The sequence below is a fragment of the Cynocephalus volans genome, chromosome 1 (assembly GCF_027409185.1).
Source record: "Cynocephalus volans isolate mCynVol1 chromosome 1, mCynVol1.pri, whole genome shotgun sequence".
Taxonomy (NCBI): domain Eukaryota; kingdom Metazoa; phylum Chordata; class Mammalia; order Dermoptera; family Cynocephalidae; genus Cynocephalus; species Cynocephalus volans.
The window spans coordinates 242,198,396-242,222,331 of record NC_084460.1 but is presented as its reverse complement, the minus strand read 5'-3'; positions in this window follow the sequence as shown (position 1 = coordinate 242,222,331).

Genomic DNA, 23,936 nt, shown 5'->3' with positions numbered 1-23,936 from the left:
ATAAAAAGCATTTTCTTTTTTTTTTTTTATTACAAGGTGCTCCTTTCTTATCCTTGAAAATGGTCCTTGGGTGAGGATTGGGTCAAAATGGGGCCCTGATAGAGAAACTAATTTCCTGATCATCCTGAGGGACTCTGGCTTCCTCCTCAAACCAAGCCCCAGCACATTCCATATTGTCCCCCAGGAAGTCAGCTTGGAATGGTAGAGCAGGGAAATTGTCCCGGTACAAATTTAAACCCACTTTTAGGCAAGTGGCCCACCCACCACCCAGGGAGCCTGGAAGGAGTGGGGAGCAGGAAGTAGAGCATGGAGGGGCCCCCATCTCTTCCCCAAATCTTTCTTCTCCTTCTATCAGCCAAGTAAACCTCTTGGACCATCTCTGATTTTTGAACGTCAGCCTCACATAGTGTTTTAAAGCCTGTGTCTCCGCCCTCCTTTCCATAGCCCTTTGCTATCTACCACTTATCACTTGATAGCATTTTCTTGTGGATCTGATTTCAGCTCCTAGCCTGGAATCTTCCTGAAGGGCAAAGACTGCATTTTATTTATATTTTTATAGTCTCAGATACTAGTCAGGTAGATACTAAAATAAAATTGTCAAATAAATCTACGTGAATGGATGGTTCAATAGCCTAAGTTGTCTTTGGATTCCTCTCATTCTCTCAGTAATATCTTACCTCGGTATAACTCACCAAAACAAATGCCTATGGCTTCGGCTGTGTTGATATGTTTCTAATATAAATATGAAATTCATATATGTTCATGTTTGTTCATATGATCACTGTGAGGCTTTTCAGCCTGACAATATGCATGATTCTAGGAAAAGCAGTTCTGTGAGCACTTCCTACACATCTCTACCGACATCTACTGTCATTGCAACAGACCCATCTGAAAAGACCCCTCAGGAAGGCCTTTGCCTCCGGAAAACCGTCCCCAGCCTCTGGCTGCTCAGAGCCTGTGCTTTTTTTGATCGTCCTTGCCACGTATACTGAATTTAAAGCTCTCCTGAGATGTCTACTTTGCCAATTACTTTATGGATGTAAATCCTCTGTCCTCAGCAAGACTGCCCCTACCTGAAGAAGTCAGTTTGGAGGAACTGGCTGCTGGTTCCTGCTGTCCATACTTGCTGTGGGACCTTGGGTGAGTTTCTTAATGCTTCTGAGTCTCAGAGTAGCACGTCTTCCCTAGCGAGCTGGGAAGAGTGGCTGATACCCTCCTCTGCAGGTGCCCTTTAAATAACACCCTACAGGGCAAGGATCCCATCCGAAACTTCTCTTATATTCCCCACCAAACCCAAGAGAGGATTCAGTGCCTATTATGTGCCCACAAATATTTATTAAATTGAGTTTTTTTCATTATATTTTTATTGAGATATAATTCACATACCATAAAATTCACTATTTAAAAATGTACAATTCAGTGGTTTTTAGTATATTCACCAGGCTGTGAATTACCACCATATAATTACCACCACGTAATTACCACCATATAATTCCAGAACATTTTTATCACCCCATCTCCATTACATTTTTAAATGCTTTATTTGGCTTTTAATGAATCAAAGTGCACTTGGACTACCTCTCACTAAATATAATTATTCTGTTTTATAAACACGAACAGTGTTTACTATGTGTCAGGCACTGTTCTGAGTACTTTATGAATTACACACCCTAAGTGGTAAGTCTTACCATCGATCGTCACCATTATCGCCATGTTACTGATGAAGAAACGGAGACTTGGAAAAGACAGGAATCCTGCCCAAGACCACACAGCGAGAAGCGGCAGACGAGACGTCCAAGTCTGTCCTCTTCAGGGCTCTCTGCTACCTCTTGACCACAGCAGTAAGATTTAACACCAACCAACAGAAACAAATAAAAACATACGAACTTTAAGTACGAAAAATCCCACTTTCTTCCTCTTTTCTTCATTTATTAGTCATCTATGGCTGTGATTTTTTACTAAACAAAAATAAAGAGCCTATCGCTGGCTGTGGGCTAAACTCTGTAGGTGACAAATCAAGAAGGCACAGTCCTGCTCAGGAAGTGGGTTGTATGAGACGACACAAGCTGGAAGGTGATGCGCAAACACGGACATTCAGACAGGGGAGAGTCTGTCTGGCCATTGGAGATAACAGTAAGCTGTGGATTCCTTTACTGGGAAACCTCGGGTTCATGTAAGGCTCAGAAGAACCCTCCAGCCTCGCCTAGGGTATCTGTTTATAAAACCTTTACAATGTTATCCGGTTTTTTCCTACTAATCACGTAAGTCAGAAGAAATTCATTTTAGAAAACAATGCACACTGATAATACTTTTGTTGAACCATGATAAAACATTTTTGGTGGTGGGCTATTTTGGGGGAGGGTGGTTAAATGGCACAATAGACTATACTGTAGTTTGAGAAGAAATGGGGTAAACCTAGAGAAATACTATTTTAGTTAAATAAACTGGGCAGCAGCTCCCTCTTGTGGTAAAAAGTAAGTACTCAGCCACTGAATTAAAATATGGGAAAGCATCCTGTAATGCACATAAAACTTGCTTAAACTGAGAGCCTGAGCAGCTTTAAGTCCAAGAAAAGCACTGCTCCCAGTAACTATTTAAACTAGCACATCCACAGCCATTAATATTTATTTAATTAATGCTTCCAACTTTTACTGAGCACTTACTGGGTGCCAGGAACTAGGAACACTAGGGTAAATTACGTAGTTGCTGCCCCCAAAGTGCTCACACTGTCTGGTCCCTCTAATGCCACACTTCTCATGATGCTGGCCCCTGTCCACGGTGACCTCTGCCTCCTCTGAGCTGCTTCCTCGCCCCACACTGAGACCTCTTCCCACTGTCTTCCTTTCATCACGGCCAATTGCTTTCTGGTCTTGCCTCTCTACTGGACAGACCCTTCGAAGGCAGCAGTCATGTCTCAACCACTCAGAGTTTTCCCACAGCCCCTCATTCTGCATTTGTCCAGTTAGAATTCAAATGCATATTTGTTCAGTTTAATTTATTTCAACCATATCAAAAAGCAACAGAGCTCCGTGCTAGTTAGAAATGGGTGCTAATTCACACACATAACTGTCAAAAATGGAGTTTGTAGTCATGGTTTTGTTGCTGCCAAAATGCATATTGAATTTTTCTCATCAATTTCTGTGATATAATAAGAATGCCATAAGAAGGTAAGAGTTATTTTATCCTAGAATCCATGGTGTCAGAGAAATTCCATCTGTCATGAAGGGATGGATGCCAGATTCCAGAGGTGTCCTGGTGGGCACCATGTCTGCCATCTGAATGGGAATGTCAGCTCTGGCCCAGCGACCTGGGGTGGCCAAGGTTCTAATCAGAGATTCCCAGACTTTGGGATTTTATGTAAAATATTTAAAATAAATTTTTTTCAGGGACTGACAGGTTGCCAATATCTTATTTCGCTAAGTATGAACAGTTTTAGAAGTCATCACTGATTATGACCACCATTTCATAAAAAAAAAAAGAAAGAAATTTTGACACCAAAAAGTAGGAAAGGCATAATCTGGAATAAAGAACAGTTCTTTTGATTGAATACATTTAACCCTAATTCTGGTCCCCAATCATCAGTGGTCCACTGGCTGTTCTGGATCACTTATATAATCTCAGAGATTTTTCCAGTTCAGGATCTCTGTTTTACAGATGTGAGATGGGCTGAAGATGTGAATCAGTGTAAGTTACTTATCTCTGCAGGTAAGTGGCTTGTCCTGGATCTTTCTAACAGCCAAGGGGGCAGAGCAACCTAGAACCAGGAACTCCTGCAAGCACCTTGTCTTCTTGCCTGCCACTGCTCACCCTCAGGCCTGGTCAGGGCTGGCCCATGCAGGGTCTCATTGGTAATGCACCTCCTCCCTTTAGGAGGAGTAAAGAGTAGCTGGCCTCACCTGCCTCTCTGAGGGAAAGCTTTGCATTTACAGGAGAGTTCTGTGTAGGTCTCGGCTCAGCAAATCTGACATATGCGAAGTGCTGAGCTTGGTTGGGGAAATGAGAAAAACACTAGGAAACAAAACTGCTTATAGTTTAACTGGGGGATGTTGGAGCCATCACTGAGTTCCAAAGTCCCCTTGTGACCAATCCCTGGGGGAGTGATTTGGCTGTCACAACCTGGAGATAGAGTGGGGTACTACTGACGTCTAGTGGGTAGAGGCCAGGATGCTGCGAGACATCCTGCAGTGCACAGGACAGCCCCCACAACAAAGAATTGGCCTGTTCTAAATATTCAAATGCCCTAGAACAAATAATCTCTTTGTTGCCTTGTAGTCTCAGAATGATCAAGAAATCAGGTCTCTGGGGACAGGGGTTTAGCATGAAACCAGCTGATGTCCAAGCCTGAGTGAGGGGATTATCAAATGAAAGGAAAAAGGTGGGCAGAAGGCAGGTGCCAGGCATGTGCCCTCGGGTGCACCCTTCCCTTTCTCTCTCCAGCGTCTGGACTCAGTCATGTGTTTGCTTGGTTGTGCAGTAGGGGAGTTTGTGGCAATGGCCTTGTAAGTGTTAAGGGGAGGAAGGGGAAAGAGAGGCCATGGGAATGGATCCCACTTGCAGGGAGCAGCACTTCCTTCCTGACAAGGTGAATGGTGCAGAACAAGAGGCTGCAGCTGTCTTGTTCTGGACCTTTTCAAAAGGCTTCCAAATTGCCTATGCACACAACCAAGCGATCCGATTTCAGGAGGGGCCTGAGGTTGGAATTCTCTCCCTCTCACTCCAAGACTCAGATTAGAAATGATGCTTTAGGGAGAGTTCTGGTCAAGATGGCAGAATAGATGGTCCCCAGCGTCACTCTCTCCCACAAATCAACCAATTCACAACTATAAAAATGTACCATCAGCCAAGCTAGGGTCACTGGAGCTCAGGGGAAGAGGCGGAGAAGCAGGAGAAGCCACGATGAATGAAAAAAACTGCTCAGAGCATTTCGGGCCATGGCCCTTTTAGGCTGGAACTGCTGAGCGCGTGGAGCAGGAGCTGGCAGAAGCTGCAGCTGTGCCCTTCAGATGGAGTTACTTGGAGGCGGCAGTGGAGAAGGCCACTTTGGTGGCCCCCAGGACAGCAAGACCACTAATAGGGTTCCCATGGACCCACACAGGAGCGAGAAGCCAGAACAGCTGGAAAAGGGGAGCCATTCGGAGGCTGGTGAGTCAACGCAAGGGACTGGTGCAAGTCCCGTCCCATGGAAAGTGTTTGGAGAATGGGCAGTATGGGAGACAGGCCCACTGGGAGAACACTGGGACACAGCAAGGACAGTCTATCTGCCACCCAATCAGCACAGGACCACTCAGAGGATACTGGTCTAGAATGCAGAATTGCAGGGGGTGCAGCTTGATGAAAAAACTCAGGCCCAGATCAGAGTTTCTATACAACCCAGGTGCAGCAGGTCTCTGGAGAGCTGGAAGTACCTATAAGGTCAACCATTAAACCCTGAGCTGCACGAAAACCTTCCCTAGGGAAACAGCAGAAAAGCAGCAACTTAATCCACACAGCTCAAGTACTGTTCCCACAGGAAGTTCCCCATGTTAGAAGTAAGCAAATGACAAAAAATTAGTTCTGCCCCAGGCACACCGCCAGCTCCTCAGGGCCAACCCAGGGACCCAGGGCATGCTGCAGGGGACTGAACCCTCACCCACAACCAGGCACACTGCACCAGAGCCTTGGGGCCCACCTGGGGACCGAGGCATGGAGAAGAGGACTGGACCCCCTCCCACAACCAGGCACACCACCAGCACCAAGGAGCATGCCAAAAACATCACCTCCATGTGGGTGGCCCACCACAGCCACCACAATAACCATGGCTGCCACGAAAGCAGCTAGATGCCGCAACCACCACGCAGATGGTCTGCCAGCCACTGTAGTGCATTGACACAAGGAGTCACCAGCAGAGATAAAGAAAAGAAGAGGATGTCTCTTTCCACAAAACCCATTTTGGAGCGACAGAAGAAGCATCTGCTCTATGATAATATTGGGGGACCTGATCACACCTCTCAGCATTGGACAGATCATCTAGGCAACAAATCAACAGAGTAACCATTACTCTTTCAAAAGGAGAGAAGAAATCTAGGGTAATTAGAGAGGGGAGGAGGGAGGGAGAGGTGGATGGGGAGAAAATAGACAAGGGGCATAAAGAATAATTATGATTTGTAACAATATATATGCTAGTAATATTGATTTGATCAATGAATCTCAATGTTGAACCCCCAAAATATGTATAATCAATTTTGATTCAATAAAAATAATAAATAAATAAAAAGAAACGATGCTTTGGGGTGTATGTGTGTGTGTGTACAGGAATTTAACTGTGCTTGAATGTCTGCAGGCAATAATGGGAAAGAAAAGAGACCTACTGAGAAGAGCCAAAGGGACCTTAAGAAACTTGTATCCCTCACTTTACTCCTTTAAATCACCTTAAATATACCACCCCCTCGCAAAGAGAGGGGCCCTCTGTAAGGGGATCAGGAGGGGCTCATGGCTCACCGAGGCCCCAGCTGAGAGGCCAGTCCTCCCAGAGACGTTCTCCTAAAAACATGACAGCCTCAGTGCTCAAATTAGTCCTGTTTCTGTAGTCCCAGGGGAGCCCACCACCAAGGGGCAGGTGTCTCTCAGACTCAGAAATAAGGCAGAGTCCTGGCCTTGGAGCCATCACCCCCTCCTGAATGGCTGGTGAGGACCCCTCCCCACTCTCCACTCCTCCCTGCAGCACAGTGCTAGGATTTTCTTGTCCCGCCTTCTTTTTCTATCTTTTTTTCACACCAACAGGAGAGAGAAAGCTTTTAAGCACCTTCATGCTGTAGAAAAGAGTAAATGAAGAAAAGGTCTGCTAGCCTTTCTCCTCTACTAAAACATCTGCCCAACTGCCCCCGGAACATTCTGGATGAATAACTTATACTGAAGATGTCAGGCTTGACAAAGACAGCACCGAAGCCTTTTTTATCAGTTACCAGTAAATATCCTCCTGCTTTCAGGGCTTTGAAAATGTAACTCATCACCTTGACCCCTAGCTTTCCGATGTCCTCTGCATCTTTCCCTGCAAAGGGATGTTCTGTCCTTAATCTCTTAAGTAAAGCTCAACGCCCTGAAGGTGTGGGGTGTCTTCACTTCTTCTTAGCAGATCTCCTAGTACCTTTCCCTCCAGTCCCTGGGCTCCACGGGCTCTTCCCTATGCTCTTTCCCTCACCCTCATCTGTTCCTTCTTCCCCTTCTCCCAAGGCCAGCTTCAAAATAACCCCAAAGACTATTAGGAAGAAAAAAATCCAAAGCAACAGTTTGTTTCTAGAAAGCAATCTCTTTTATGGCATTAGTTTTAACAGAGTTTTAACTTTATAACAACTTCTTGCTGGATAAAGTACTGTATGTCCAGTTAAATTTGAATTTCATATAAACAAGGAATAATGCTTTAATATAAGTATGTTCCATGCAATATCTTGGACAATCTTTATTTCCTAAATCTGGCAATCCTATCTTAAGCAGATGTAATGACAAAAATGAAACTACCACCCCACAGGGGGGATTGTGCGTGCCAGTTTGTCACGGCCAGTCATGGTCTTGCTGTTGGTCCTGGTGTGCGACTAACAGCGCCCCCACTCACTCTCTCAAGTGTCCACTTTGGATATTCCTAATGCATGTTCCATTTTTAATTCCCTCAACAACACTATGCAGGGAAGTTTCTATTATCTTCATTTTGTAGACAAAGGAATTGTTTTCAGGAGAAATAAAGTATTAGCCTAATGCCAGACAGGAAGCAAGTGAGTAGCAATGCCAGGGTTCAGGCACAGGTCTGAACAGTTCCAAAGTCCTTCTCAGTGCAGACACTGCCTCTCTGAGCAGAGAGGCGGTGGAGCTGGTACACACAGCAGTCCCCAGCTCCTGCAGTGGCTCATCCCCCTTGACCTGTCACGGTCTCTGCTGGATTTGAATCAAAACTGTGCCCGCTTTCAATGCACAAGATTCTTCTCCAAGCAATGCAATTCCCCCCTCCACCCCCAAATTTAGCTGAAATAGATGGGAGGTTCTCCACTAGCCTCACAGAGAGAACCCAACTGGAGTTTGGGGAGACTGTTCATGCTTTAAAGAGCATGCTTCTTGGGGTGATGCCAGGCTCACCAGGAGGAACCATAAGAATAAGGGGCTAGTGGTGGCAATAAGATGGGGATAGCACAGTTGTCTTCCTTCAGTCCTAACAGTGTACTTTAGCAGGTATAAAGTCCAGGAAAGACAGAGGCTGGGGATGTGTCTCACCTTTGGTAATCATGTTTATAGCCATAGTATTCTTCTGTCCTAAAGGTAGTGTCCTTTATTTATTTGTACACTACCTAGAATATGCACTCATTACATGCCAAGCAAAATGCTAGACACTACACAAGCCTGATGGTGAGCTAGATAGACAAGGCCATACCCTCATGGGGCTGAGTGGGGAGTCTAGGTGAGTAAACTGGAGAGAGTCAGGCTGGCCTCCCAGGCCCATCGTGCCTTCTCTTCCTCCTTTGCCTATAAGGGTTGGGTCCTGTCCTCCCTAGTACCCAAGTTCTAGCCTAGGGAGTTCCTGTACCTGTTGGTCAGGCAGCAAGAGGCATCAGGTCCCTGTGGAAAGGAACACACTCAAGCTGACGGTGTGGACTTTGGTCCACACACACCTAGCTCGAAGCTAAATGCACTTCGAGCACCAGCCTCGGCCTGTCCCTTTACTGCACATCTCACTCGGTGTTCAGCACTCCCCAGAAGCCAGGAACAGCCTTTGTTCTGATTTTAACAGATCAAAAACTGAGACTTGGAACAGGTAGGTGGCTGTTCAGTTCATACAGCTGAATCTTGCTCCAGGTGAGGGAGTCAGGGTGTGAACCCGGCAGTTTGGCTCCTGCTGAACCATGGTCCCAGAGTACAAGACCCTGGGAGGGGCCCACGGTGGCCCAAGACTGGGACTGAAGGGCATAGAGGGCAGCAAACACTGAATTGCTCTTGCCATGCCAGGCACTTTTCACATACAGCACTAAGTCATTTAACCACCATTATGACCCTGCCAGGTGAGGTTTTATAGATGACAAATAAGCACAGGGGTTAATTAACTTGCACAAAGTGACACAATTAGCAGGCAGTAGATGGGTCATTGCTGCTTTGTCAACGCTTCTTGAATTTCCATGTGCATATGATCACCTGTGGATGTTGTTAAATTACTGATTCAGACTTAGTAGGTCTGGGGTAAGACCCAAGACCCTGCATTTCTAACAAGTTCCCATGCTGCTGCTGCCAGTCCGGGGGCCACACGGCGAGGAGCAAGGCTTTATGTATCTTGCCTCGTGGTAGTTCAGCTACATTTTCATCCTCAAGCTTTCTACGAAGGCTCAGTGTATTAGTAATACTTTCAGCTAATTTTTATTGAGTGCTTACTGTATATCAGGCCTTATATCAAGAGCTTTACATCTATTATCTCATTGATTAAGTAAGGTAGGATATAACTGTTGCCATCATTTTACATGTGAGTAAACTGAGGCTCAGAGAGTTTAAAGAACTTGCTCAAGGTCACAAGGTCAGCAAGTGGCAGAGGGTGTTCTTGCCTTGTTCCTGTTAAGCAGGGAAATGGGGATATTGCTACCTCAATTTGCATGTGAAGAATACCAAGGCATTGAGAATGTGCAGTGTTTTAAAACGAGGCCTAGAATTCCTCTGGTTGTCATCATACGAAACCTTTTCCATCTCCCCTGCCTAACCATGAGCAAATGATTCCAGTAAGAGGTTTCTTCCCAAGCTAGTAGTCTCAGACAGATCTGATGAAGTCCTTAACCAGTCCATCATCATCCCCAGGGACCTGAACTAACTTTCCTGGTGCAGCTGTCTCCCTTTTCAAAGTCCATTATGCTGTTTAGAATCCCCGGAGGCCTGCAGTGTCTTGGGGATGTAATCAGAAGCCTGCACTGCTCCTGGAAAGACACATCTATTGCAGACCAGAGTGCATCCCCCCAGAGTTGCTTATTACTAATTTACTCAGTAGTAGTGGTGCCAGGTATGTCAAATCCAAGACCTGATTTGAATTATCAATAACTATGCAGAAATCCAAGAGGCACATTTGCTTTCCTGCCCCAGCCCCTTCTTTCTCAGCTCCTGTCTCCCCACACTACCCCTCTCAGGTGTTCTGCTACCCCTTCTTTATTGCGTGCTCCTCTCTTCATTTCTCAAACTTGCTTTGTAGAAAGGATTTCTTGTACACTGAACCGATGGCTGATAATGCTTAAACAGTCTCAACAGTTAAGCTAGGTAGTGTGAATGGGAATGGACTCAGAGATTTAAAAGATTCCTGCCCTTGGAGAGTTTACAGCTTAGTGGAGTTAACAGGTATGGAAAAAATTTCAGTAGAGAGGTAACTTGTCAGATGTAGGGACATCCAGGACACTGTGGGAGCCCAGAGGCTTATCAGAGGAGATAATGTCACTGGTGAATTCTGAAGGCTGGGTCAGAGGCAGCCAGTGGGAAAGGCATTCCAAGCAGAAGGAACAGCATAAGCAAAAGCACAGCGGCACGGAACAGCTGCGGAAGTGCAGAAGCAGTTCCATACTTTGGGGCATAACACGTAAAGCAAGGTGTGGCCAAGGACAAGACGGGAGAACAAAATACAGGCAATGTCAAGGAGGGCCCAGAATGCCATATAAAGGGCTTGGGCTTGATTCTCCAGACAGTGGTTCTTCTCCAAACCATGCCTTAGGGTCCATTCTGGAAGGCCAAGCATTTGAGCTCCCATCCTCCAGCCCTCTCTGCTCTTCCAAGAGCAGCTCGACCTTTGTTTGCTTTACATATTTCAGCTATGCATCGTATCGTCTGTAAAAAGAGTTTTCTGTTGCCAAAAGTCATGTGGAATCACTGCTGTATCTGACAGGGCACCATCTCAGAAGAACCCGGGACTTCAGGGATCAGGGAAAGTCTGCATTTGGGATTTTCTACATATTAGTTGGTGCCCTGGGCAGCACTCTCTCTCCACAGGCCAGGAAGTTGCCATTCATTTCCCACTTCCATTCTGTGAGGAGAAGGTAGGAGCCGCTTTCCCTCTTCCCAGCCCCTCCAGCCCAACCTGCCCCTCCAGCCACTCTGAGTCCCTTCTCTCCAGTCCAGCACCAGCGGTCTTGCTGGAGTGAGCAGGACTGAAGCCTTGTTGAGACCTAAAACTGCATGGGCTCTAAAAGATTTTAAAAGGACTCAGGTTTTTTTTCTTGGCATGCATTTCTATGAGTTTCTTTTTTCCCATGGTTATCTGATATTTTGAACCTTGGTTATGCGACAAGATGACATTATTTATGTGAATGTAAAGTTATTTTCCAGTCAGCTTGGAGCTGCAGACTTGCTAAAAGACATAAACTATCCAAGCTGTGGGAAACCAAGGAAGACATCAGTGAAGTTATGCTGACTCCAGCCCTCCAGCAGGACCCCGAGATAACAGCAAGGACAGGAACAGAAACCAGATGGAGCCTTGGCATGGAGCCCCCACACTTCACGTCCCCCTCCCTTGTGCTTTTCATTTCCCATGTTCCATTCCCTCAACCCCCTCTCTAAATACCCCTCAGTTAATCTGAGTCTTTGAGACAGCTTGAGTCTGACCATTCTCTTTCAGGTTTACTGGAGAGATGGGTTAGTCTAGCATCTCACCGGTATTCTTGAATAAAACCTGACTTCCATTTTCACCAACATTTGAGTTTTGAGGGGTTTGCTTCTGAAGGGGGGCAGGCAGCCAGACTTGGGCCTGGTAACATTTTCACTCTGCCAGTCCTTAATATGAAACTGGGTGGAGTCAGCATAACTTCATTGATGTCTCCCTTGGTTTCCCACAGTCTGGATAGTTTGTGTCTTATAGCAAGTCTGCAGCTCCAAGCTGCAGGCATTGACAGGCCTCACTTGTAACTGTGGCTTTCAGTTAAAATTTATTCCCTGTTTAAATTGCCCTTCTTTCAGTAAAATTCCATAACTTACCTCTCATTCTGTTTCTTTCTATCTATCTTTTAAGATAACCTCTGGTGCAGAAGTCATGAGTTGGGTGCCTAAGAGGGTTATTCAGGATCATTAGAGTTAGCTTGTACCAACACAAACTGGGGTAGGCTGGATGAGCCCACAGACCTCTCTATGGAGCCTGAGTGAATGTCCAAAGACTCCCACAATTTTCTGAACCTTCAGAGCCATGCAGATGGCTTGTGCCTGCACAGACCCCCACCCCCCCCTGACCACTCCCTGTAAATATACCATCCTTCCCATTATTGGCAAGATGGATCTGAGATATTTCATATTCTAATATATATTTAACTTTTGTAACCTTAAAAACCTGATGTGTCACATGGACCCAGGATGACTAGAAAGGATACTGGGGAAGAATCTCAAAGACTGGTTAATGCAGGTTTAGCTTGGTTTTTTTTTTTTTTCAAAAGAATAAAATAATAACATAAATAGCTAGCTTTATTTTCATGAACAGTTCAAGCATGGTTGTTAAAAATAAGTAAATGAGGCATAAATATTTGCAAATAAACTCTTCAAGTTTTACAAAGTCTTTTTGGTAACTTGAAACTTTAAGGTAAAATTAAGTAATAGAAATTTATTAAAGGGTCATTTCTAAATAAGTTAAAATAACAAAACATTAATTATGAAGTATAACTTTAAAGCTTATATACATTGACATCTTGTTTTTATATGGTATAAAAAACTATAATATTTGGATCTGTTAGTAAACAAAAAATTTATTCTATGAGGTAGTACATGTCTCTAGAAATTATGAAAAGTAGATTCATAAAATGCTGGTGACGAACAGTTCAAAATGGATTATTCTTAGGTTTTCACAAATTTAAGGTTACTGGGAGTTAAAAATTTTAATTAATATATGTAATTAAAACTACTAGAAATAGGAAAACAATTCTGTATGCAAAATGTATGAGGAAACTAAGACGTTTTTTCAGCAAAAAATTATAAAAAGACATGAGCATATATTTTGTTAACAAGGAGTAATTTTGTCTAATCCAGAGGTTATTTAAATATTGTTTCAAAATAATGATTTAGAAAGAAAATAGAACAAGGCAGGAAGGAACTAGTATGTAGAAGAGAAGCAAAAACGTTATAAGCATGAAAGTGTATTTTTGGTAAGAAAAATTGAGAGTAGTTTTTATCTTTGCATGAGAGAAAACTTTGTGTAGTCGAAATGATGGGAAAAAAAGAAAAGTAAATCTTTGTCCTAGGTAAAATGCTCATGAAAAAAATTTTATGTGTGATCAAGTTGGCTAAAATTAGAAGGATATTACAATTTTTCCAAATTGAACATTAATACCAGTGGAGTATACTACAAATCAAATGTATTTCACAGGGCCTAGTTTTCCAAAGCCTTGTAGTTTCAGGTTTAGCCTAACCTTTTGGAACTACATATAGAAATGTTAACCTTGCAAAAGACAAGAAACTTTCCCCAGGCTAGAGTCTCTGATATAGATGAGGAATTGTGGCACAGCAAGGTTGCTGGCTCAAGGACAGACAAGTTACTTGATTGATATGTAAAATACTGGGGAAACTGCTGTAGGGAAAGAGAATGTTTGCTAAAATCAAGCTTTTGTTGGTGAATTGACTTAATCTTTTGTACATTGCATTACAGAATGTCACTGCCTGTTTCACTGAATGTTACCAGCCTCTACTGTTAAATTATAATTGATCATAACCCCACCTATGTTCTTTTCCTGTAACTTCCTGGTCTGGAGAATAAATGCAGGGAAAGAACCTCAGCTCATGGTTAATTTCCAAAGGAAGGAATGCCTCTCTCTTGAGGGTTCTGGGAGATTAACCCCTTCGGGGTCTCTCACTGCTCAGAAGAAATGGGCTTTGAGTAATCCTTTTTGCAGCTCCGTCACCCAGAGGAAGAAAGGTGACAAATCCGTGTGAGGCAAAGCAACAAATACCAAAAGTACACTGATGCAAAGCTAGAGTTTGCTCTCCTGTGTTGGAACAACAGAGTTTTCTTGAAGCACTGATCTGCTCTTAATAAAAATTGTGAGGGGTTTTTCTTTACCTTTTAGGTAACTGGCCCAGGAAAGAGATTCTATGTTTTAGCAAGACAATTTCTTGTGCTCTTTGCCTTTGAAATCTCTTGTCACTTTTGTTTTATTTTATAATGATTTATGATCCTATTTAATTAAGTGTTTTAAACTATTGTTATTTGACAAACTTCCCAAAATCAAATTCTAAAAATTAAGTCTCTTGACTAAAACTAAGTTTGAGATGTTCCAAGGGTCTTGGAACATCTCAAAGGATCTATAAAAGAGAGATAGTAAAACCGACTGGTCTTATCTGATAGATTAAATTATACAGGAAACATTATCAAAATGAGAAATGATGTTTGACCTTTTTGAATTATATGGATGTGTTATTAATATGTGTTCCAAAATTTTATAAGGTTCCCAGAGATCTGATGTGTCCTGGTATAAATGCTATTGGTCATAACTTTGGTTATTTTAAATTTTTGCATGCCACAGAAATACTCTTTCTGAAAGCTCTTTGCAAATTCTAAAGTGTTATTTCTTCAAGGAGGTTCATGAAAAGGATAAAAGACTGACAGGTACTCTAAAATGCAAAACTCTGATGATGACTTTGGGATTAACTACTCAGTTAGACTGGGTAAAACTTCAAAACTCCAATGAAAAATACTGGACTCATAGGATTGCTAAACTAACATCATAGAGAACAAGAATTAATTACATGGGACTGAACTGATAAAGGACAAAAATGGTTTTTTCAATGATTTTTTTTAAACACAGCTAGTTCTTTTTATGTTTTGTTTTTCTGATTTTAAGAACTTTTTTTCTCTTTTGGGCTATTTGGTAAGATATATTTTTGTGAGCAAAATCGAGGCATTTACTTTTCTCTCTACTTGATTCCTCCAGGATTTTAAAACTATTCATGAGTATTCTTATTTTATGCTAATATAGTTATTTGCATAAAACAATAAAAAATTTGTTTTCTCTTGTAACAGGACAAAATTGGAGACACTGGTTATTTTGCCAAAGCTTTAATTGGAATGTCATATTTTCATACATGGCCAGACAGCTTTGCAGAGAGCTGAGCTCATTACTCTCCTGGGTCCTTGACACATTATCATTTCAGCTCCCTGCAAGCCCTGCTCTTTTATATATGTAATTGTGTAGTGGGCATGTGTTGGTTCACTTTTATCCCCCTTCCAACATAGATAACCATTCTAGTGGTTTAATGTGCATATTTTTGTTTATGTGTTCTTACAAAATGGTTATTTTGTATGCAAGTATTTTTACTTTGCATAAATGCTATTGGCTTATATAAATCATTTCGTTTTGTACTTTTTCTGCTAAGCCCTGTGTTTGAAGATCCACCCAAGTTGGTCTGTGGATGTCTAATCCATTGCTTCTGGCTACCACATCACACTCCTATGTAAAGCTGCTCCTCTTTGCCTCACCACTCTCCCAGGGATGGGAGCCACCACAGCTATGCTGCAGTGAACATCTTCATACAGATCTGTTTATGCATGTGTCTGAAGATTCTTTTTAAAAATAACCACATTGAGCCTGGCTGATTAGCTCAGTTGGTTAGAGCACAGCCTTATAACACCAAGGTCATGGGTTCAGATCCCCATACAGGCCAGTGCAAAAAAACCCACAAAAACACATTGAAGACAGCCTGTAAAGATCACATGCACAGCCACATGTTAGTGTGTGCAGGGAAGGACAAAGGAATGTGGGTGCCAATATCAGCCCCTACATATCATGCACACCCCCTCCTCCCTCATGATATTTCTCATACCACAGGTGGCCTGGGTTGGACCCACTCAGGCCTGAGCGAGAGCACCTCTGTCAATGCGTTAAGTGTTAGTTAAGCTTTCATATGTTTTAGATTTTTAAAATAATTTTATGACTATTTAGAAATGACAATATTTTCTTCCTTTACCCCAAAGTATCATTTGAAGCATCCCTTGGGGAACAGATGTCTTACATTGGCGACCACTGCATTGCTGTTCTTTGCCTGAGGTGACTTTTGGATAAATGCAGTGTCACGGCTTTGCAATCGCTCTGCTATAGAGGAGGATGCTGTGCATGAGATGAGAACCAGAATGGACTGGAACCCAGTTCTGTCGTTAGCTCATTGTAGGGAGCACTCATCTACATGTCGGCAGAGAAAACAGGTCCCCTTCTGGTAAAACAGCATCTCTCCTTTCCTTTGGAACTCCTTCTACTCCTATGTCAGTACGTATGTTTCAGTGAGGCAGACACCCCCATAGCTCCTGTGGTCACATGCCCAGGCCAGGTTGGTCAGCATATTCCATTCCTCCTGGCTTGGGGATGGGTTCCAGAATGGATACATGGTCCAGTGTGCTCAGTCCAGGCCTGTGACCTGGAAAGAGAAGCTCTTTCTCCACTGAGATTTCTAACATGATAACGTAAGCCTGAGGTGCTGGGGTCACCAGAAGGAGAGGACCTGTCTAACAGTGGAGCCCATTTAGAGACAGGCAGCATGGGTAGCCAGGACCAGTGAGCTGGAGTGACCAAATCCTGATGATGTCACAGAAGCTCTGGATCCAGCCTCATTTGACCTTTGCCTCTGAATTCTTCCTTTACGTGACCCAATACATTCCACCTTTTGCTTAAGCCAGTTTAAAATGGTAGTCCACTCCCTCCAGGCCTCTGTTTCTTCATCTGGAAAGTGAGAGGAGAAAAGCAGATGACACCCAAAAGTTTTCTTAGCTCCTTATATTGGTTCTAAAGAGATTGTCTGAGGCCCGAGTGCATGATTTCTTCCTTCTTAGTCACTCTCTGAAGACAATCCCTTGCCCACACTTCTAACTCTGTATCATTTACATATTTCTTATTTTTTGTGTATTATGATAATTTTGACATCTTAAAAACCTTTCTGGGTGGGGTAAGACTGTTCCTCCTGGGGCTAGCCAATTCTTAGAGACAGCAAAGGTCTCGGCAGGGAGTGTGCCTTTGATATTCAGACTAACCAGTCCAGAGCCACACCTGCTCTATGTGGCCTATACACCCCAGGAGGCAAATTTCCTTTGCTTAATCATCCCAGTGCCAGGTATCATGCAACTAGGGACCATCCCTACAGCTGAGAGCCCACAGAAATTATTCAAACTAGCCAATCCTAAACTGTTTCCCCTGTCCTGCCTTGCCTTTCCCTAATAAAGAAAGCTTAATAAAGGCTGTGGCCTAAGCTCTCCTCTAGCACCTGCCCCTTCTGCCTCCGGACCCACGCTGGTGCTTTCCCATGTGGGCCTGCATGGTGTGCCGTGCCTCCTGCTTCTAGGACCTGTGAGCATAATAAACTTTGTTTTCCTGCACCTCTCCTATGTCCCCTCTTGTGGCCACACCTGACTGATCATCACATAAAAGAACACAGAACGATAGATCTCCTCGTACTTTCCCTGAGCTGGTGCAGTTGGTAATAAGCCCTGAAAATGAGAAAAGGAAGTTATCAGGAGGAAGAAGCAGGACAAGGGATATTCCATCCTTGGACTGTTGAGAGTAAACTACAACAAAAATAAACCAGCATGAGTTTGCTTCTTAAGAGTTTCCAATCCTGTGCACGTGTCTACATTGCAATACATAATTTTTTAGAGAGAATTTGTCCAGCACAATTCATGAATCTGGTGTTTCTTTACTAATGGGCTTTAATGGTTTTATATTCTAAATGTCCACAATGAGTGATCTGATAATATTTATAACGTAAACCTTCCTGAGGATGAGTTAATCGAAGTCAGCATTAATAGTCTTCCTCTTATTCTATGACATCCCTCCCTCCCCCAATTTCCTATTATCCCTGATTCTTCAAAACAGTCTTAGGATACTTGAGCTAATGTCTTCATCACCTTTTAAAGGGTAGGCTCCAGATCAATCATATTTTAACAGAATCTTCACAAAGCATTTTAAAATATAAATATCATTTGCCACAATAAATAAACAAATTAGATAAATTCAACTTTCCTTGTGCCTTCAGTGTCCTTCCCTCCATCAGGCTTCGTGGAGAACAATGTTTGGAAAACCATGTGCTTTTGGCAGCTCCTAAGGTCTTCAGCAGGTACCTTCATTGGTTCCTTGTTTAATCATCAATCAGCGTCATCAGACTATGTAATCAGAAGACATGAGCAAAACAAATGCCTTTCACGTCATTAAGTCCATTCCCCAAATAAAATAAAACCTACAGCCCATGCGAGATTCCTGAGACACTTATTCTGGACCAGTCTGCCAGCTATGAGGTTAAATCCCTGTATCTTCCTTGCTGGGTTGCATGCAAACTCCGGTGGGGTACTATAAACCAAGGACTGGGTCAAATGCCTCCGGAGTTTTGCTCCCTGCTGCCACCCCTCCCTGACCACTATGCTGGAGACTAAGGATTAAATGCTTTTCAGCTCCTCTGGTACCAGAAGGGACCATGGTGTTGCATCCCCAGGAAATGTCCCATTAGTGAATAGCTGTGCCTACCCACGCTAGATATTTTCCATTCAACCCTCCAGGCCACTGTTACCCTTCTCCACCCTGCTCTTGTCCAGGGAGGCTAACCCGTATGGACAGCATCATGGGCTTCCTTGTCCTCTGGCTCCTGACTGGGCTCACATGATGGGTGACACTGGCAGGAGAGGAAGAAAGTCTGGGTATTTATTCCTCTTGCTCTCACCCTGCTGGATCACATGGCTCATACTATTCTTCTGAAGGTCAGAACTCCTGCCAGCAGACCTCTCCTAGAGCTGAAGTTGCCCCCTCCTGGTTCTGGTTAACATTCCCTCCCCTTCAGCCTAGGGGTAGTAGCAGCTCCCTCCTGTTCCAGCTCTGGGGCATGGCATCATTCCTAGTTCCTTTTCCTGAACACCTTTGGAAACAATTCCTCTATGAAGCTTTTCTCTATTGTCTCATTTGAGAAGGTTTCTGTTTCCTGATAGAAATTGCCTGCTATACAATCCAAACAGCAGCTTTGGTTTAAATGCCTTTCTTTGGCTCTTAACATCATACTGAGTCAAACAGGAAAACAGGTGCAAGTAATAGATAATGATGATTGCATGATGACAATAAGAATAACAACAATAATAATCTTTCTTCAGTGCCTTCTATAGTCAGATACCACGTGTATTATTTTACATACATCAACTCACTTTAACCCCACAATACCTTCAGCCTCGAAGGTGACCCCATGACCCATACCTGCTGACATTCACATCCTCGTGTAACACCCTCTCCTTAAGTGTGGGCTGGTTTTAGTGACTTGCTAACAAGTAGAAGATGGCACAGTGATGGGATGTCACTTTCAAGACTAGGTTACAAAAAGACTGTGGCTTCCATCTTGGGTGTCCCCTCCTGCTGACTTGCTTTGAGAGAAAACAGTTGCCTTGGTGCAAGCTGCCCCACAGGATACCACGTGGCAAGGAACTGATGTCTCCAGCCAACAGCCAGCAAAGACCTGCCAACAGCCTTGTGAGTGAACTTGAAAGCAAATCCTCCCCCAGTCGTGCCTTGAGTTGACTGCAGCCCTCACATGCTCCTTTTCCTTTTTTTTTTTGAACCAAGAATCTATCACTTATTTTCAACAAGTAGTTATTAAAACATAGACACCTTGCTTTCCTTGATTTCTCCGCTCTTTTATACCTACTAATTTTTATTGCATTTTTTAAAAATAAGGAAATTATATACACAATGGAATATTACTCCGCTATAAAAAAGAATGAAACATTGCCATTTGCAGCAATATGGATGAACTTAAGAGAAAATCATATTAAGTGAAATAAGCCAGGGACAGAAAGATAAATACTGTATGTTCTCATAAGTGTGAGCAAAAATTATAAACATATAAATAAAAGAAAGATACAACATTTCCAATAACACATTGAACTTTCAAAAGGAAACTGGGGTTAATAGAAGCAGGAAGGGAGGGGGGAAGGAAGAATGGGTAAAGGGCCACGAATAGCAATGATAGGGTATATTATTGAATATAATAATTATTCTGATGTGAGCATCACATACTGCATGTGCACGTGGGTGTTGATGTTCAACTCTGTACCCCACAGATACGTACAATCAGTTTTGTTACAATAAATAAATAAATTAATTAATTAAATTTTTAAAAATTCCAGAAATACATTATTTTATCTACAAATACTTCAGTATGTACCATTACAGATTATAAACTCCTTTGTTAAGATAACCAAAATATATTTATCTTTAATGTACATAAAAATAACGATTATTTTTTAATTAATTAATTAGTTAATATTATTATTTTTTTACAATCTAAGATGTCATTGTGGAGCAGTTGGGGGGAAGGGAAGAAGGGAAAGGGGAGAAGGATAGGGTGGGAGGAGGAGGAATGAGGAGGGGTGTGATCGAGGCCCAGGGTATCCCCTTAATTCCAGCAGGAGAGACCAGGGAGCTTCCTGCCATGGTTGTGGCTGGGCTGGATGTGGACTTCAGGGAAGCATGACTGATGCCCTTGGCCCCTCACCACCCCAGCTTGGGAGTCCAGGGCACTTCCAGCAGTGGCTTGGTGGTCCTTTCTGGGCTGGTTGTGGATGTCGGGGGGCATGGCTGAGGCCCTTGGCCCTCCTCCCACCCTGGCTTGGGAGCCTGGGGGATTTCCAGTCCTTCTGGGTTTTATAGGTATTCTTTGATGGTGTTAGACCTCTACTGGCTAATATCAGAACTTTGTCTCTGATTCATGGGATTTTGTGCTTTTTTTCAGTTCTATGTTGGATTATTCGCTATTCCCACCACTCAAACTCTGCACTGGAACTAACTTGTCCTTTGCTTACTTATAAAATGGGGGAATTTCCTGTGGGGTCCAGCACTTGAGCCCTGTAGTTGAGCTAAATTGCTGCTTTGCTGCTGATCCTCTGGGGAAGGCTTTTTGTGCAGCTCAGGTTTTAATGGTTGACCTTGTAGGCACTTCAAGGTCTTGTGAGATCCAGTACACCTGGGTTGTATCGAAACTCTGGTCTGGGCCTGAGTATTTTCAGCAAACTGCACCCCCTGCAGTTCTATATTCCTGACCAGTCTCCACTGAGTGGTCCTGCACTGATTGGGGGCAGATCAGCTGTGCTTGCTGTGCCCCAATGTTCCCCCAGTAGTCCAGTCTCCCCCACCCCCTGCACTCCAAACACTTCCCATGGGACAGGCCATGCACCAGTCCCTTGCAATGGCTCACTGGCCTCTGAGCTCCTTTTTTCAGTTGTCTGTGGCCCCTCACTCCTGTGTGGGTCCATGGAAACCCTGTTAATGGTCTTGCTGGCCTAGGGGCCACCAAGGCCCTCTTCTCTGTTGCTTTGCCTCCCACAGATTTGTCACCCCTTTTACCCTGGCTGATGGAGCCACCAAAGATTACTCAAAGCCCATCTCTTCTAAGCAGTGAGAAGCCCCGAATGGGTTAATCTCCCAGAACCCTCAAGAGAGAGGCATTCCTTCCATTTTGGAAATTAACTCCAAATAGGGGTTTGCTTCCCACATTTATTCTCCAGACCAGGAAGTTACAGTGAGAGAATATAGGTGGGGTTTTTGCTAAGTGTAGTTTAACAAGTTTAACAATAGAAGCTGGTAACATTCAGTAAAACAAGCAAGGTGACATTCCATAATGCAATTTGCAAGAAGTTAAGTCAATCCACCAACAATAGCTTGATCTTAGCAAACATTCTCTTCTTACAGCAATTTCCCAGTATTTTTACATATAAATCAGTAAGCTGTCTTTCTTTGAACCAGTAACCTTGCTGTGTTACAATTCTTTATCTTACAACAGAGACTATAGCCTGGGGAAAATTTCCTGTCTTTTGCAAAGTTAACATTTGAAACTGCAAGACTTTGGAAAACCAGGCCCTGTGAAATACATTTGCTTTATGTATACTCCACACTTCTCCCCTGCAGCCTCCAAGCAACCTCATATGAAGGGCACAGATGTGGCTTTTGCCAGCTCTTGCTCCGTGTGCTCGCCAGGGCCAGCCTTGAAGTGGCCAAAGCTCAAAACAGTCAGAGCAGTCCTTCCTTTCTCTCATTGTGGCTTCTGCCTTCATGAGCTCCGTAGGTCTCTCCTCCTCTTCCCCTGGGCTCTAGCAGCCCCAGCTTGGCAGTCATTGCTTTTTAATAGTTGTAAATTGGTTGATTGTGGGAGAGGGTGACACTGGAGACTGTCTATTCTGCCATCTTGATCAGAAGTCTCACCTGCTCCTTGACTGCAGCTTTGGGAGAGGCCCTGAGCCAAATACACCCAACTAAGTTATGTCCAGATTCCTAACCCACCAGAACTACGAGATAATGAATGTGTGTTTTTTTAAGTCACTGAATTCTAGAGCTGAACTCCTGATGAAACAGTCTGTAAAGGGAATTTGTTTATAAGAATTAGCTATTTCAGTTTCTTATACGTTGCCATTGGAAGTAAAAATTGGTACTGACATTTTAGAGAGTAACTTTGCAGTATCTATCAAAAGGTGCAAACACTTCCACCTAGCAATTCCACTTAGCTAGTGGAAGTTATTTCTATAAGTTAGGATACTAACTTCTGTAAATTAGAAGTACATAAATGCATGAGCATTTAAGAGCATGAATATTCATTATGCATTTTTAAAAGGCAAAATGCTGGAAGTAACATAAATATTCACTAATAGGGGATTTGGCTGAATTATGATGCATCATACAGTGAAAGACTCTTTTAAAAAAGAATGAGGTAGATTATGTTTAGGGAAATGGAAAGATAAATCTTGATATCCGAGGTAGGTAGAATTCTAAGAGCTCTGCCCCCTGTGTATATACACTTTCTCCCAATTGTTCAATCACATGCTAATCTAGATGTTGATGTGAAGGAATTTTGCAGATATAATTAAGATTGAGTTTAAGATAGGGAGATTATCCTCAATGGGCCTGAAGTAATCAGCTGAGCCCTAGGCTCTTCCTGGCAAAAGAGACTGGAAATATGTGAGGGATTCAACAAGAGGAATACTTTTTGTTGCTGGCTGGAAGACTAGGCCCTTCCTGGCAAAAGAGACTGGACGTATGTGAGAGATTTAACATGAAGGATACTTTCTATTGCTGAATCTGAAGATGAAGGCAGAGAGAGAGAGAGAGACAGAGAGAGAAGAGTTTTAGTGAAGCAGGCAGGCAGGCATCTGCCTCAGGCATCCACCTGGCGCAGACATGCTTTCCAACCTATGGCTCCAAGGATCTTTTGGCCTGTTATCTAGCTCACAGACCTGCGTGTAAGGGGTCTGGTGACCCAGCCTGGCATATGAAGGGTTTGTGACCCAGTCTGTGAATGGGCTTGAGGGGTCTTGGAGCTCCAGACCCAGCCTTAGCTCGACAATCGGCCCAGTCAGGGCAGGATTACCGGCAGGTAAAGGAGCCCGACAACTAGCATGGTCGTGTAGCTAGACAATTGGCGTCATGAACAGGATTAAGAGCGCTACAATTAGCACTGTGAGCAGGACACCAGACATTAGCCTTAGCTGTAGCTCCACAGGTACTATATGTAAAAGGACCTAGCCTAGTGCTTGGCATTCATTCATCAAGTGGTAATGAGTACTGAAAGTACAGGTGCTGGGAAGACTGGTGAACCAGGCAGGCAGGTCCCTTCACCTGCTCTGCCCCCCAAATTGGGGCTACTGTCCACTAGGGAACAAGTAATTACAGCAAAAAGTAATTATTGTAAGAGAGGAAGTTCTCAGGCACCATTAAGCTAGTTTAGAGGTAGGGTGAGTCCCTAAATGGTAGTTAAGAAATGGTAAGCAAATATATGTATTTAATAATATTGTGCTCTGGTAAATTTGTCTTAGTTTTGCCAGTCTCAACATGCTTCTATCTCCCTCTCTTCTTCCACTTTCCCAAGATCATTATAACATTTTTAGCCTAGCTTTGTCTTTAAGCAGCATTTAAGAAGCCATTTTTTAAATTAATTCAGTTACATCAAAGTGTACATGACTGCAAAGATTTAGCATAATACCT